Raw genomic sequence first — 16,828 nt, 5'->3', positions numbered from 1 at the left:
TTTTTTTTTTTTTTTTTTTTTTTTTTTTTTTTTTTTTTTTTTTTTTTTTTTTTGGAGCTTTGGTCTATTCTTTCTTTTGGGACATATTTCTTTGTCTTCTTATTTTAGTTGCCTCCCTGTGTTTGTTTCTATGTATTAGGTAGAGATGCTATGTCTCCTAATCTTAGTAGTTTTATGTAGTAGGTATCCTGTGGGGCCCAGTGGCACTGTCTCCCTGGTCACCTGCTCCAGGCGTGTCCTTTGTTTGGGTTGTATGTACCCTTCTGTTGTAATTGAGGTTTGATGACTGTTTGCATGTCAATGGGAGGGATCTACTCTCAGGCCAATTTGTTAAGTACTGGCTGTGACTATGGTGGAGGAGCTGTTGTGTAGGAACTGACCCTACAGAGAAGGATTTGTTTTAGCAGGGCTCTTGTGCCTGCCCAATCTGCCCTTTGGGTGTGTCTTTTGTGGAGGTGGTTGGGTGGTGCTCTGGAGTTGTCTGAAGCTGGGCACCAGGGCTTTTGGTTCTGAGGCCTCTTGGAAGGTGCTCTGTTGCAGGCCAATTTCAGCTGCTGCCTGTGCCCTGCCCAGGGCTAATTGGTATAAGCTACTAAGTAATCTGTAGATGGTTGCCAATTGTGCTGTTCTTGGAGGTGCTGGGAGGGGCTAAGCTGTGAACTGAGGCCAGCTGTTATAAGTGCTGGGCTTTGGGCTGCTTAGCAAGAGATATGGGGCATGCCAAGGCCAAATGTTGCTTGTTTGGGGTTTGTGAACCTTTGAGAGATTTTAGGAACATCCACAACATGAGCCAAGACAGACTGTTTTATGGAAAATCCACTGGAAGAGACTTGGGTGGGCACCCAAATTGGGTAAGGTAAGGTTTCAGGGAATCACCAGGGCAGGGCGAAAAGTGTTTGCTAGGTTAATGGAGACCCAGATAGAGCAGCCACATACATCTGCATGCTGTGTGGTGGGGAGGCCTCAACAAAGGAAAATGGTTTCTGCTAGCACTTCTGTCTGGGAGAAAGCTGCCCCTCCAGTTCTTGCCTGAAGCTAGACAATTTAGTTCCTCCCTGTATGTCCTACATCTTTCATGCTGCTGCCCCAGCACTAGAGCTCAGAGCAAGAGAGTCCGTTAGCAAGTAAGTCCATATGTGGGCCCTCTAACAGGAATGTCTGGGACTCCAGCAGCTCTCCATCTCATTCAGCCACAATGTTCACTGGTTTTCACAGCCAGAAGTTAATGGAAACTTCTCTTCCTAGCTCTGGAGCCCTGGACTCCCTCCTTAGCGGGGAACTTCGCAGCCAAGATATCCCTCCTGGTTTTTAACAGCTGTACGTGGGTGTGAGACCAGACCACTCCACTCTCCACCTGTCCTACCAGTCTCCATATGGCTTCTTCTGTATATCTTTAGTTATAGGACTTCTGTTAAGTTAGATTTCTGGTGATTCTCAATGATGGTTCTCTACTTGTAATTTTGATGTGGTCGTGAGAGGAGACGAGCACAGCGTTTACCTACTCTGCCATCTAGACAGAACCTGACGTGTTTATAACTTTAACCTCCTTACAAGTAAGAAGTTGAAGTAGCAGAAAATCAATTTGGCAAGGAGCTAGTCTTTGATGGGGAGATCTTTCTCTAGAAAGACAGCCCTAAAAGCCAAGGCATAGTGAGGTAGACTAGAGGAATTGTGATAATATGACCAGTAAGAGTACACAGCTCTTAATTCAGATATGTTTAGAGCACTATTACAGCTTTGCGTAGGAAGGAGTATGTGTGTGAACAAAGTGAGATGTGGTTAGATGCAAGGGTATTTAAAATGAATTGATCAAGACAGAATTTATGAAGCTTTTGTGCTGTTTGATCTTAGATAATGGGAATTCCCTTTTAACCTATGTAGTCATCTAATAAAATATTTAAATAGCTCTACATAGTTTTGCTGTTAAATTTAGCAGGCATCTGTTACCACATTTATTCTATTTGTAGATGCCAAGGGGAAATCTACATATGCATTATTGCTGAAACAGGTCTCTTTTAAGGCTCCCACCATTTCAATATTGTGACCCAAATCAGGCATTTAATGAGTAATAATGACAAACTGTGGATATAGCAGGTGAGCTGTGAAACATGCGACATGATTAATGACAGGATTCCTGAGATTGGTGGAATAATGTCATCATTAAGAGACTGTCAAACGGCCCAGAGATCAGACCATATGTATATTATCATGTCTGTTTACAACACTATCTAGAAACCTATCTCGTAGAATTGAAGCAATTGTAATAAGTAAATGAGGGAGAAGACCATAGAATAGTAACTATGGTAAGCTTTCCCATCAGAGGCAGAGGTCCTGATCTCTGCACTGTCATTTTCTAATGTGAAGGCATACACAATTTCATTCATTTAATAGATATTTATTAAGCACCTACTATGAATGATTTTTTTTACTAGGCACTAGGAATACTTTATGGAACCAAACATACACATAAGCAAGAGGCATTGTTCCTGCTTTCACTAAGATTAATATGGGGAAACAACATCAATCAAAGAATCTACAAAGAAATAGACAGCCTCAACTGTGATACACGTTGCCAAGAACAGTATATTATTGGAGGAACTGACCTCATCAGACTCTTTTCTGTAAAATGGGATGCTACTGATACCTATCTCCCAGGATTATTATAAGATTAAAAGAGATATTATGTATTAACAGCTGACATAAAATAAGGGCAGCATACATTTTCCTTTTCTTTCTGTTTTCTTTATTCTTCTAGATGAAACTAAATGCAAGGCATTAATTTGCAGATGATTTTTCCCGCTTACTGCTGGATTCTGAAGTATTATGAATGGTCTTTATTAGAAAGAAATGCTAATGGTCATGCATATGGCACTCTTTGCTGGTCTTGGCAGGTGCACACTCCCCTCTCTCTCTATCCTCAAAGCTGTATTTTTTTTAGAAGGCTGCCATTTGGCAAACTCATTTTCCCACCCTCCCATACAACAGCATTTAGATCTTGCCTGAACATATGTAAAATAAAAAAAAAAAAACCTTCAAAGAAAACTGTCACAAATATATTTTACAAATACAGTATCCAAAACAAGACAGAAATTTTACAATTAAACTTAGTGTAAAAAGAGGAAAATTGCAACTGTGTGGAATATATAAGAAATGAAATTATGGAAGACAAACTAAAACTCAGTGGTAGAAACACAATTCTCATTTAGACCTCATATAGTTACCTCTGAGGTGAATGAATAATGAAACAAGCAAATGAAGAAGTTTAATAACTCACTTTTTAAGAATTCATGGATGTTTCTTGGGGAGAATAAAAAACTTGTAATTTTTAAAAAGAGATTTCCTTTACACTTTTAATTTCGGAATAGCAGAGGCCACATATCATATTGGTCTCATAGTCACAATATAAGAAGCTGGCTAAGATGTTGATGGGCGGGAGTAGTGTTTGGGAAAGATAATGCAGTTGAGTGTTCTTTGGTCTGTAAGAACTAAGGATTAAGTTATGCTCTTTGTTATTGACCCTTCATGTTTAGGTACTGTGCTGTCCATAATAGCTTATATTTTCAGTGGAGGCATGGCATGTAAGGGGACATGCACTAAGGAGATGGTTGGCTAGCGAGGAGGAAGTTACACTGATTTTCTATACATCACAAACCCTTCCTTTTCTATGGTGATTCCCAGGGTTATAGGAATCAAACCTGCAACCTAGATGTCATATACTTATATGGGAATGTCATATGTATGCATGACATCATATATACGCATGGTGATTACTGTGGATATAGGAACTGAACTTGCAACCCAGATGTCATCTATACCTATACCTTGCTCAGGCTAATTGAATTAAGCAGATTCTGAAGCCGGAGGGCTAAGGAAAAATATTTTAAACTTCCGGTCAAGTGAGGCACTTGCGAAATAAGTAAGCCTTAAGGGAATGTCTTCTGCTGGTGGGGGAAACATAGTAACTAACCTAAAAAAGCAATGTTCATTTTCTATATCAGTGTTCCCAAAGTGTGGTATGCCTTAGGGAAAAAATGTGAAACATAAAGCAGGAAAGAATGAGACTTTTTATAACAAGATGGTTTAAAATGCTTTAGCTCCTAAGGGAAAAACCTGGGAAGAAAACAGTATGAGACATTTAAGTTTTACTTACTCCCGTTTATATATTACTCTCTGTCCTTTGCACTAGGAAAGGATTCTCTAGGTTGAGAGAAAAATGAGATTCAGGGGCAAAATGAGACAGAATTGGGGGTAAATCCCAGAGGAAGGGACCCTGTGCCCACCCTGTGGGCCATGTCCCAAGGTGTGGTGAACCAACAGAAACAAATTTATAAGAATAAAAGCCGAGAAGGGATGCTTGTGCCCTGCAGGGGAGAGTGAAGGTAACTGCGAGAATAAAGGGGTGCATTGTCAGACAAGGATTCAATAACAGCAACAAAAGTAATTGGAAGCCTACGTTTCATTATCACCATCTGCTGCTTATTCTAAACAATGTCAATAATAAAATGCTTTTCCCAGATAAAAATATTTTCTTAGTTTAAGTTCTGAATGCTTGTTACAGTTAGTGTTCAGTTTTAGTAATATATGTGAGCTTATAATTAGTTCATACTTTTTTTTAAAGTGATTCTTTAATAAATATTGTATTCCATTCAGAAGTTATTTAGAGAACTCCTGGTTATTCAAGTAACCTCTGTAATGGGTTATGGTGGCCCCCCAAAAGATATACCCATATCTTAATTCCAAGAACATGTGTGAAATTTGAAAAATGGTCTTTGCAGGTGTAATTAAGGTTCTTGAGATGAGACCATCCTAGATTTTTGAAGAAAAGGTTCCCAAGTCCAGTGTCAAATACACTTAAAGAAGACACACATAAGAGAGACACATAGAAAAGAGGAGAGACCATAAGGAGACAGACACACAGATCAGAGTGATGTAGCCCTAAGCCTAGGAACACTGAGAACCTCCAGAAGCTGGAAGACACAGCAACAAAATCTCCTCAAAATCTGGGGGGATGTGGCCCTGCCCACAACTTGAATTTGGATTTCTGCCCTTCAGAACTATGACAGAATAATTTTCTATTGTTTTAAATCACCAAGTGATTTGATACAAGCAACTCTAGGAAACTAATAGTGTCCTTAAACCACATGCTTAACTGTAAGTGAATTCATTCCTAGAGTAACTTTGTGAAGGTTCAGTCATTCCAACTCCCTTCTGAATCAGTCAATGGCTCCATACAGTGCATTTAAGCAAATATTCAAAATAAACAATGATAGCACAGTGATTACAAAGATGAGAAAACAGAACTTGAATTATTTCACTTCAATCTGTGACTAATAAAATTTTTATTTGTGCTTAAAATTTAAAAGAGTTAAATAGAGCGTGAACTGTGAGATATATTTTTATTGGTTGAGTATACATTTTGGTACATGCATGAGATATTTTACTGAATTTAAATGATATCTTTAACAAAAATTTTTCATCTTCTTATTGTAATTATTATTAAATTACAATAGTGTTATCAAAGCAATAGGGCACTATTTATTTTTAAATTTCCTCCACAGAAACATTAATGTAATTAGAAAGTACAAATTCATTACTTATTTAATATTGTTATATTTTGATTTATTTTTTACTGGTATGATTATGCATACAAGATTTAATAGATAATTTTTTTACTATCTGCATTTGTTTTCTGACCATTATTATTATTATTCACATATAACATGAATATATTATTCATGAATATTACTGACAATAATTTTGACACATAAAGGAGGAATTTATGCACAAGATCTTTTGGCCACAAACATGCTAGACAGGTAGGCATGACACTGCTGACCCAGTGGTAGGTGAGACTCTGCAGGAGATACGGCAAGTGCTCTATTGGGTAGACAAGGTTATAGTGTCACAGAGGATCTTTTGTCCCAGCATGTTTGGAATCAGGAAAAAGACTTCGATGTGCCTCATTGGGGTAATAATATAACCTAAAAAAGTCACCAGATCTGTAGATGGCTCAATGGTGGTTTCTATGAACCAGAGTCTAAAGACAACACAAGCCAGATCTGGCCTTAGTGGATGCTGGTCCAGACAGACACTTAGAACCACTCTTCTTCATTCTTCACCACTGACACCTCTTTAAGCCTTCTTAAATTTCATAAGGAAGACAGTAGGATGGGATAGCCAACTGACAGAATATATTTCTATCTCTTTTGCAGAAAGAAAGCTAAAAATAGAAATTTAACTAACTTGAATTTCAAGAATCTCACCCTCTTTACTGTGCTAGGCTATTGCTCCAGGAACTACTGAGACTTCTGATCCATGGAAAAGAATAAGCTGGGATTATTCCAAGGGGCGAGGCAAAGTGCTGACCTCTAAGTTTTAGGAAAACAATCTCCTCCTAAATTTTTGGTTACTTTTATCCTTGGATTATCTTAGAGGAGCAAGATGGCTCAGGGGCAAACTGGATTCATACACCAATGGCTTAGAATCTCAGCTCCATCTCTCATTCCCAATGACCTTGGGGAACTTCCTCTATCTCTCAGTATCTTTTATTTTCATCCCTTATATGAAGAGAGAAATAACTCACAGAGAATTGCAGATATTTAAAATTGTAAATATAAAACATCTGAGATGTAGTAGGGCATTATTAATTAGATCTATTTTATATTATTTTTATGAAGACACAAGATTCCAGAATAGTTGTAAATGCACTACCATTCCACATAAAGCCTCTGATAATTAGTATTAGAAAAGATGTGTTATAACTGAGGACTACTGTTTTTATTTATCCATTGATTTATTGTTTATTTTTGCTGACGATATTGAGTATACAGGCCTGCCTGGTGGATACAGGGAAAGGTTCAAACTAGACATGGTATTAGTTCCCTTAAAATTCTCTTTCTGTTATAACTTACTGATCCTCTCAGCATGAAATCGATTAAGAAACTCACATCACTTAATTTTTTTTATAATCACCTAGTGTGAAACTTGCAAGGAAGGACTTTTTTTTTTTTTAACAGGTAATGAGCCAATCCCTTCTTCTAAAATGCCCAGATAAGCAGCATTCCCTGCTTAGCTTCACAGATCAGAATTCTGAACGTCTAATGAGTTAACAGAGGCAGAGAATGTAAGGGATAAGAGGTGGAAACAGGAAAAACAAGTTGTAGAAAAAGGGAAAATGAACAAAACTAAGTCCACTTGGCTGTTTCTGAAAGAAACTAATAGAATGGGGACAAAGAATGCATATGAGGGAAGGCTCTCTATTAAAAAGTGGCCCTTTAAAATATTTCTGCAGGAAAATAAAGGAAAAAGAAAGATATAGGCAAATGTTTCTGATAGAAACTTCATACCTCTAAAGGTTGTTTCCAAGAAGTAGAAGAAACATTGGGTTTAGAGATAGACCTGGAACTGAATCTCTTCCAGTTAAGGTATGTATGACTTTAGCTAACTACTTAACTTCTCTAAATCAGTCGGTGTCTCTTCATCTGTTGTTAGGTATGTTCTTTCTTCACTTGTTGATAATTTAGGGGTTAACTTCTCTACATTTACTATTTTATGCCTTTGATCAAGATATTAGCTTTGTTTGGAATTTCATGTTCCTATGTCTATCTATTCTGGGTGCCGAGCTCATTGAGGGTCCTAGTGACATCTTAAATCTCTGCTCATCAATGTCTTTACCACTCCATTTGTGCTAGAAGCTGAAATTAGTTATGTGGTGACTTTCAAGGTAGGCAGCTAATAATTTATTATTATTATTGTTATTGTTGTTGTTTACTTGGAATGTATATATAGAGGGGACAGTATTTCTCTAGACCTTGACAAGAGGGGCCCAAGCCTTGCATTCTGGTCTTTAATAGGTCCATTTGAATTCTCCTCTAGTCATACTCTTTCCTATAACAACAATTCCCTGGGCCCCCAGAAATGTGTTCATGCTTAGCTCAAGCCCTCTTATAGATCACACCGAGGAGATCAGCAAGAATTCCTTGCCTTCACTGACCTGACACCACTTCCGAGGCTGGATCTGTCCTCAAGGGTGGACTTTACTGGTGATAGGCTGACTCTAGGCCTCAGAGAAGGTTGTTTGTGAAGGAGCATATGGGTAAAGCTTGAGACTGTAGGCTGTGGTATCCCCTAAATGCATGTGGGGCTCCCAAATGGCATGGAACAAGGTATAGAATAAGAAAGTCACTGTGTCAGGCCAGACCCTACTATGCAGCCAGTTTATGGCACAAAACTCTGAGGAGTCTGAGAATTATGGGTTATTATAAAGGTCAAGATTAGAATATTTTTTGAAAGCAAGTTTGATTTACATCTCTTAACTATTTAGACATATGACAAACAATTCTTCATTTGTATTCACCAATCTTAGGATGTACCTGAAGAAATCCATCTCCATCATTTTTCTTTTAGTGATAAAAATAGGAAACTGCATTATATGGCATGGGTGTTAATTTCCAAATCACTCTGACACCCTTTTTGGAGGACATTATCTCACTCCAAGGAGGTTCTTCCCCTATGTTTGGATCCCATGTATTTACTTTGGGCCTTTACCTTTAGATTGGCTATTATGTTTTCCAAGAAACATTCAGCAACACTTTGAAAGACAGTCAAAGAAATATCATTGTCCATTCCTGTCAAAACTTTGTAGCCAGCAGGATGGCACTGAAAGAAAGAAGTGTCAACAAGTGAAAGAAGCTGCCCAACATCCAGAGATCTCCGTGTCTCCACATAACCCTCCTATGAATGTTCAGAAGGAAGAAGAAGAGGAATTAGGACTCAGATGTCTGAGGCTCCTAGTGAGTCAGCAGGTTTCAGAAATAATTAGTCTAGAGAAACGGAGGCTGGAATCTTAGACTGAGAATATTATTGATGCAGTTTGGAGGCTAGTGTTAAGGTAGAGGGCTTGAGGAGGGAAGGAAATTTGTCTTCATGTCCTTTAAATTATTCCTGGCATGGCGCACTGGAAAGAGAGAAAACATCTTTCTGGGAATTCAAACTTGTGCCAGGTCAGGGACCAATGCCTAGGACTCACGTGGGGAGTAGAAATTGGTTTCAACCTCGTCCAATGAAGAGGCTTTCCCTTGGAAGACCAGAACAGGAAAGTGTGCGTTCTGTGGTTTAGCTTTTGCAAATGCCCTGTGACTCTAATAACATGGACAAATGTTTATACCTCTCTTAACCTTACTTTCTACCTCACAGAGTTGCTGTGAGAATTGCTCTGAAATGGTGCATGGAAATGGCCTTTATAACCTGCAAAGTTTACTACTTGGTGGTCACATGAATTATAACAGAATTGGTTATTAGTTAAAAGTTATTATTAAGAATGGTTAGTTTAAGAGTTTTAGCTTCTAGATTGGCGATTTTTTTATGCACTAGTTAATATTACTCTAAGGTTTGAATTGTCATAAGTGTAGGTTTGTTGTTCACGTACTGTGCTTCTCTTATCAAATTATTCTAAGAAAATTTAATATCCTTGAAGTTCTTAAACAAAATTTATTTCCTAATTCTATATCTAGGTTTATAAAACATTTTCAAACAAATCTGAAAAAAGTGAATATAACATCATGTATCCTAATTCCTTCCAAATTATTTAGATCTAACATACTTTTGGGTAGAGAAAAGGTTTTTATTTCTGCTGAGTAAACATCAGAGCAGATCATGGTTAACTGCTAAGGAAGCAGTTGTGAAATGATGAAAAAAATCTGATCTTCAAGTCAGAAGGGTAGTAATTCAATCATATGTGTAATATTTGGTAATTGTGTGTCTCCTGAGAAAGCACTAACATTTTTGACTGTGCGTTTTGAAAACAGGTATAATAATTCTACCGTATTAATCTACCAGGTAGCTTTGAGAAGTATATAAAGTGATCATTGTTGTGTTCTAGAGTCAGGCTCTAAGGAGAACCAAATTGAACCAAAGAAAAAAGAGTAGCCTTGTTGTAAGTATGTGGTACTTAGTAAATATTTACTGGTTTGCGTGGAGTGTCATAAATGAAGGAATTTCTGTGGGATATAATACATGAAGCAGTATAAAGATGTTTCCATAGGTACATAAATTAGGGTAGATTAGAGAATATGAGAGAATAAAAATTAATCCCTCTTAGTCAAGTGGTTCATTTCCATACTGCACACTGGAACCAGAATAATTTTCCATAAACATGATAATCATCATGCCATCTTATTACGAAAAAAATTTTTTTGAAATATTTGCACTAATATGCTAGTAACTCAAGATCTAATATCCTTCACAGAATGGTTCAAATTGCATTTTCTGGTTGAAGGGGAAATGGAGAGTAAGTACTAATAGCTCCAGCGTTTCTTTTCAGGGTGATGAAATATTCCAAAATTGATTGTGATGCTGATTGAACAACTCTGTAAAATATGGAGAAAAAACAAAACAAACAAAAAAAACAAAAACATTAAATTGTATACTTTTGATATGTGTAAATTACATTGTACCGAATTACATCTTAGTGAAATTATTTTTTAAATTATTTTTTTCATACATTTATCCTTAAAAATTATTTCTCAGTTCTCATCCCAGTACACATATTCTGCTATAAGCACAGAGGACTATTTATTTTTTCCCGAACCTCCTGTTTCTCTTGTCCTTACTTGTGGGTGTTTACTCCCTGCTCATTGTGCTACCTCTGCCTCAAATTCCTGTACGTCTCTCATGGCCAGTATTAAAGGCTGCCTCTTCCAAATCTCCTTCTTGACTGCAACTTACCCTAAAATTAACATCTTCCTTTATGTAATCATGACACATATTTTTCTAAAGTTCCTTATTTTAAAACAAAGATTAAATCTGACTTAAATTTTTGTTATATTTTAAAAGAAAAGTGAAGTCCACCTTATAAGAATATCTCAACAAGTGTCTGTAATCTAACTCCCTTGATATTGTAAAATCAAAAAGACATAGTGCTTTATTTGTTAGTTTTCCCCCAGTATCCATCTGGCTTTGTGATTTTCATGTAATATTCATATAATAAATGTTTATAAAATTCTCTTTAATTGTTGTAATATGGAGACATTACCTATGGAAAAATTATGTTATCTTCACTAGTATATCAGCCTTGAAAATATGAGTCAGAAGTTAAACATGTTGAATACTATCCTTATAAAGCTTCATTTACATTTGTTAATGCCAAAGGATGAAAATCTTTCTAAATACTGGAGAGTGTACTCTTAAAAATGCATGCTAACACTTGGATTCATCAAGCTTTACTGTTATATTCCATTTTCCTTGTTGTTTCTTGCTGTCTCCAATTAGAGCATTTCTGTTATCCTCTAGGATTTTTGACACATTATCTGGGGCAGATTTTAAATATCATTCTATGTTCATTTAAAAGTGAATTCATTCTAGAAAGAGAAATAAAAGGTAAGACACATCTTACATGTATTCTTTTAGGTTTATTATTCTAAAGTGTTTATATAAATGAGCTTCCTAAAATTGAGAATTATTATTTTTAAATTTTCTGTCTCATCACTTTATTTAAGACTATCGCTTCCTCACAAATTAAAGATCCATTATATTTTGTATTTCTCTGCAGTGTTCTTTTTCTACTTTGACATTGCTCTCAATGCAAAGACGAAATTCTCAACCTTTGGCTAATGATATGCTTTGTAGACTTCCTCTTGGATTGCAGGGGGTTGTCTGCCAACTGAATGACAGAAAAAGAAAGGAAAGTTGCTCTAAGGAAAGTAGATTTTCCCTAGGAAGTGTATATTGTCACTTGATACTCAATTACTCATTTTTACGTGTGCATAAATTGACCTACTAGTCACAGATCCTTATTTCATGTAAGATAGAAATTATAATTTCAAATGGAAAGAAAAGAAAGTAGGCTCATTGAGGTAAGTTGATTTTCTCAGAGTAACACAGCTAGTAAGTGAGATAATTGGGGTTAGAAATCCCAGAAATATGTTTCCAAAACTTTTGACTTTCTAACTTGCACGAACTTCAGTGGGTGTTTACTCTCTGCTCATTGTCCATCTCCATATCTAAGTTAAGTCTATATTCTTTCCAATAATTTACCACTTGTACCACTACAAGCAAATCTAGAGTCTTCAGCTACTTGTTATACAATTATTATTACATTTTGATAGTTGTCACAGGTCTTTTTGTCAACTTTTTATTTGAGTTAATGTACATAAACTCGTACTTGTACATCTAATATGTATTTGAATTAATGTAGATACTCAGGAATGTTAGTGAAAAGTAAAAAAAAAAAAGTGTAGGAAGTTCCAGGATAACTGAATTATATTGATTTTTTTTTAAATACAGTAACTGCAAACAAATGGGGTGTTTGCTGAAATAAAGTCATATTTCTTGGAGGTCACTTCATGGTGAATGGTTGTATGCTTTATATATAATATCAGTTATAGCACTGCCAAATGTCAAACTTAGAGTGCAGAAATTAAAAAATAAATAAATAAATGTATATTTTGAAATTTGGCCATAAATTCTGATGTATAAATATCAGTTAATTAATCTTTCTTATTACATACATCTAAGGCATGAAAAATATATGCAATGAATAAATAATTCATAAATAAATCCCAGGTCTGATGATGTTTCTCCCATGTTAAAAGGTTTCACTGTCTTCCCATTGTATGTATAATACAAATTCTTTAATTTAGCTCATGATGGTCTTAATAATATAACTCCTTAGCTTTTCAGCCTTGCTTCATTTCTCCCTTCATCATACTCTATCCTCCATTTTATTTGATAAACTACTTATAATTTATTGTCACCAGGGTCTTTCTGGCTTCTGGACTATTTTTCCTTAGTCTGGGTGTAAGAGACTGCTAATTTTTCAACAATACCTATTCCACTCTTCTTATTGGACACATTGTTGCTTAGTTAGATTGTATTTCCCACTGTCTTTGCAACTAGATAAAGTCGCACAGCCTACTTCTTGCCAATGGAAAGTGAGAAGAAGCAATATGTGTTGCTTCTAGACCTCAGTCTGAATATATTGGGTATGCCTCTTTTGTATTCTCTTCACATTATCCACTGGTTGGAACCCAGATATTTTGTATTCTCTTCACATTATCCACTGGTTGGAAACCAGATATAATGGTATCAGATAGCAACTGTGCCTTAGAAAGCTGAGAATCAAAGATTTGAAAGAAACTCAAGTCCATAATTGACAATGAGAAGAAGAGTTGTGTTGATGACTGTCTAGAATAGAAAAATTTTCTTTGTCTTTTAAGTTATTGTATTGTTGGGCCCCTTTGTTGGAGCATCTTAGACTTTGCTTAATGAAGAAACAATCTTCCTTTTATGTGCTCTGTGCTTTGCTTGGGAAATTCTTATCTTTTGTATCTGTTTAGATATCTTGCCCGATTGACCTCCTGTCCCAAATCCAGGGACCACACCTATGTTTTTCCAATAAAATTTGGATCTTAAAAATATTGCCTAATATTTATTGAACATATGCTATATGCCAGGCACAAATTAAAGCATACATGTGCATCTTAATATAATATAATAAAATGCTAGAGGAAAGCCTTTGATTAAATAGATATTAATATAATCTCCATTTTATAGATTAGAAAACAAAATTACAGAAAGATTAAGTATGGCTATATTTTTCAAAAGTTACCTGCAATGTTTCTTGCCTTATGTGCTCTTTTAAATGTTACTTTAACACTTCTCCCACTGAGATGGGTTCCGTGTTTCCTATCCCTGAATATGGATGGATTTGTGACTATGGAAGAAGAGACAGTCTCTGACTTCTAAGGTTAGATTAGAAGTTGTATCAATGAATCCTATCTGGTTCTCTTGGGGTGCTCACTTTTGGACCTCTCGGGAACCAGATAAAATATCTGAGGCTGCAGGTGTGAGAACACCTACGTAACCAGGACCAGCCATAGTATTCTGCCAACAGCCACAGCTAAAGTCTCAGCCAGCATCTATTGTTAGACATGTACGTGAAGACACCTCCTGATGATTCCAGCCCTGAGACATCCTCATCTTGAGCTTCCAAGCCTTCTTAGATGAAGCTCCAAGTATATGGAGTAAGAGTAAGTTATCATTATGCTCTTTCTAAATCCATGATCATGAAATCCATGAATGTAATAAAATAATCATTTAAGCTGTTAAGTTTTGGTGTAACTGGAACATTGCCCAAAGTAAAAAATCTAGTAAGTAGAAGCTCTAAGATTCGAACCTAAAAAGCCTGATTCCAGAGCCCTTAGATGTTATATTCTTTTGGCTTAGTTTCCTATATAGAAACTGCTCATTTATTTGTTTGTACCCCTCAGCCAATTTATAAACTACATTAGATTTTTTTCTTATTCATCCAAAAGAGCAAGGATTTTTACCTGTTTTGTTCATTTCTGTACCCCATAATCCAGCACGATGGCTGATACATAGTAAGTACTCAAAAACGTGTGTTTGACTGAGAGCACTGACTTTATCATATAGAATTCTACAAGCAACTAGTATAAGCTAATGTTCGTTAAGCATCTCCCAGTTACTTGATACTGTGGTAACTGCTTTACAAATGTTCCCCACAGTAGAGATGCTATTAACAGACCTATTTTATAGAGGAGCAAATGGAGACTTCAAATTAATAAATGACTTACTCAAGGGCCCTTAGTTATTAAGGGAAAGAATTTGGATCTGAACTTTGACTCCAGCATATGCTGAATACTCTCCATTTGCCTGTTCCTTCTCTCTACCCTTCTTCATTCGGCCTTGTAAGCTGACAAGCTATTCTCTATGGATTGCAGCAACCAGATTCTCTTTCCATCTGGCTTCTGATTAGGTTTAGCCAATAAAAGGTACCACCAGGAGATGAGAGGGAAAAAGAGAGAAGTATGTGGTATTCATTTACCTGCCTCTGACAGGCTGTGGGTTGCCAATGACTGCATTCCTCATATTAAAAGCTATAAATGCTGGAGGAAAGCCTTTTCCTTAGATTTATTTCCAGGTTCCTTGCCCTGAAGCCTAGGAATGATAGTAGATTCCGGCCATTGCTAGCAACTGATTATTCTTAATCCTCTAACACTTTTGTAAACATTCCTCATTAAACTCTCTTTAGCCATCCCTTTTGAATGTGCCCTCTGAGATGTTCCCTAATGTATGTGGGGAAGGGCAGGGGAAATTGAGATACTTATATCATATGTCATGTATCATATATCGACATATAACATACCAAATATTTATGGGATTTAAATCATTCTACCATATTGCTTACGGAATGTTTCAGTCTCCTACCTCAATAAATATTTTATTACAAATGACCTGGGAGACAAGTCTATAGGATGATTGGACTTCTTAGAGTCCGATGCTAGAATATGAAGACACTTCAACTTGCCTCTCTCTTCTCTTTCTTATGGACAACATCCTGCACTTTGAGGAGCCTCATGCACATATGTGTGGACACCTCAACCCATATATTTAAGCTCCATTTGCAAACACACAGCCATCTCTTTGCCACCCACTGAGCTTCTGGGTTTGCATACTGGTGGTGTATTTTGCATTTGGCAAGTTGAATTTTCTGAAGGGGACTTCATGGAACTTCCAGGTGGGTACAGGCCATTTGGACAGGAAACTCCAGGGGAACCAGGTACCTAAAGCATGTTCTAGAAAAAGGGACATGGCTCCTGGAAGGCAAAACTCCTTAGACCATAAAATTTTTGTCCCATGAGGAAGGATGTGGTTGAGAGGACTTGAGTGGGGTCCTCTAAAATAAGAGACCCTATGACAGTCTGTAGCAAAATAGTTCATCTCTTTCCATTCAGGACATTGCTAATGTATCATGTCCCACTCACTAGGTTTCATAGCTTAGGAATGTAATTAATATTTATTAGTGAAGTCCATGATTGATGTGATATCTAGATCTTCTGGGGGAAAAAAAAATCTTAGTTTACTTCAGGATTTAAAAATTGGTATAGACAAAGAATTTTTCCTTTTAACCTCTTTGAGTTTAGAAGTTTAGCTAATAACTATCCCATAAATGTCTTGAATAATACACCATTTGCTGCAAAAGTAATTTTGTGCCAGACAGATAATTCTAGTCTATTTCACATAAGTAGGCCTCCCTGAGATAGAAGAAAATTTCTGTCAGAAACTTTGCCGGGACTCCCAGTGACAAAGTGAGAACACCTACTCAACTGGCTAGTATACTCCCTCTGATTTCAGAGAAACCCTGACAAAAGCAAAACAAGATTTTAAAAAACATATGTATGGCTAGTCCTGAAAGAGTTTGAAATATTGTGTTTTATAGTCATTATTAGTAATTTGGAGTCTTGGCTGATAGAGTCTTCTCTGTCTAAAGAATTTGATCTGTTTATTCAGTTAGACTTTTCATCTCTTTCTGGTAGAAATGAAACTATCAGCAGTTACGCCTAGGTTAGCAATTAGTACCTTTGACGACCTGGGAGACAGGTCATCTATCACCACCGCTTTCAGAGGAAGAGTGCTTACTTACACAATTGCCATAATTCATGGTAGCTGATCATACAAATACTAACAATCTAGGTTGATTAAAGTAGTAGATAATAAATAAGTAAGTTATATAGCAATGCTTTATTGTACATGTTTTAATTTTAAAAAAATCAATTATATAAGTTCCTTTTCCTGCAAAGAAAACTATTTAGTTCCAAATTCTTAGGATGGCAGAATCACTAATCTAGAAAAGACAGAGATCAGTACTACTCTACGTATGGTCCATGGACTGGCACTGGTCAGAAAATTGTTGACTATTGGCCCATGATGACATAAATATAGTTTTCTATTTCAGAAAAGATTGAAAAGAATCAGCTAGTCTTTCACCATAGAGAGTTTGAGTAGAACTGCTCTATATTATATACATATA

This window comes from Pteropus medius, unplaced genomic scaffold (genome assembly GCF_902729225.1).
Source record: "Pteropus medius unplaced genomic scaffold, Ma_sr-lr_union100, whole genome shotgun sequence".
Classification (NCBI taxonomy): Eukaryota; Metazoa; Chordata; class Mammalia; order Chiroptera; family Pteropodidae; genus Pteropus; species Pteropus medius.
The sequence above is the reverse complement of the archived record's forward strand: the minus strand, read 5'-3'. Positions refer to the sequence as shown.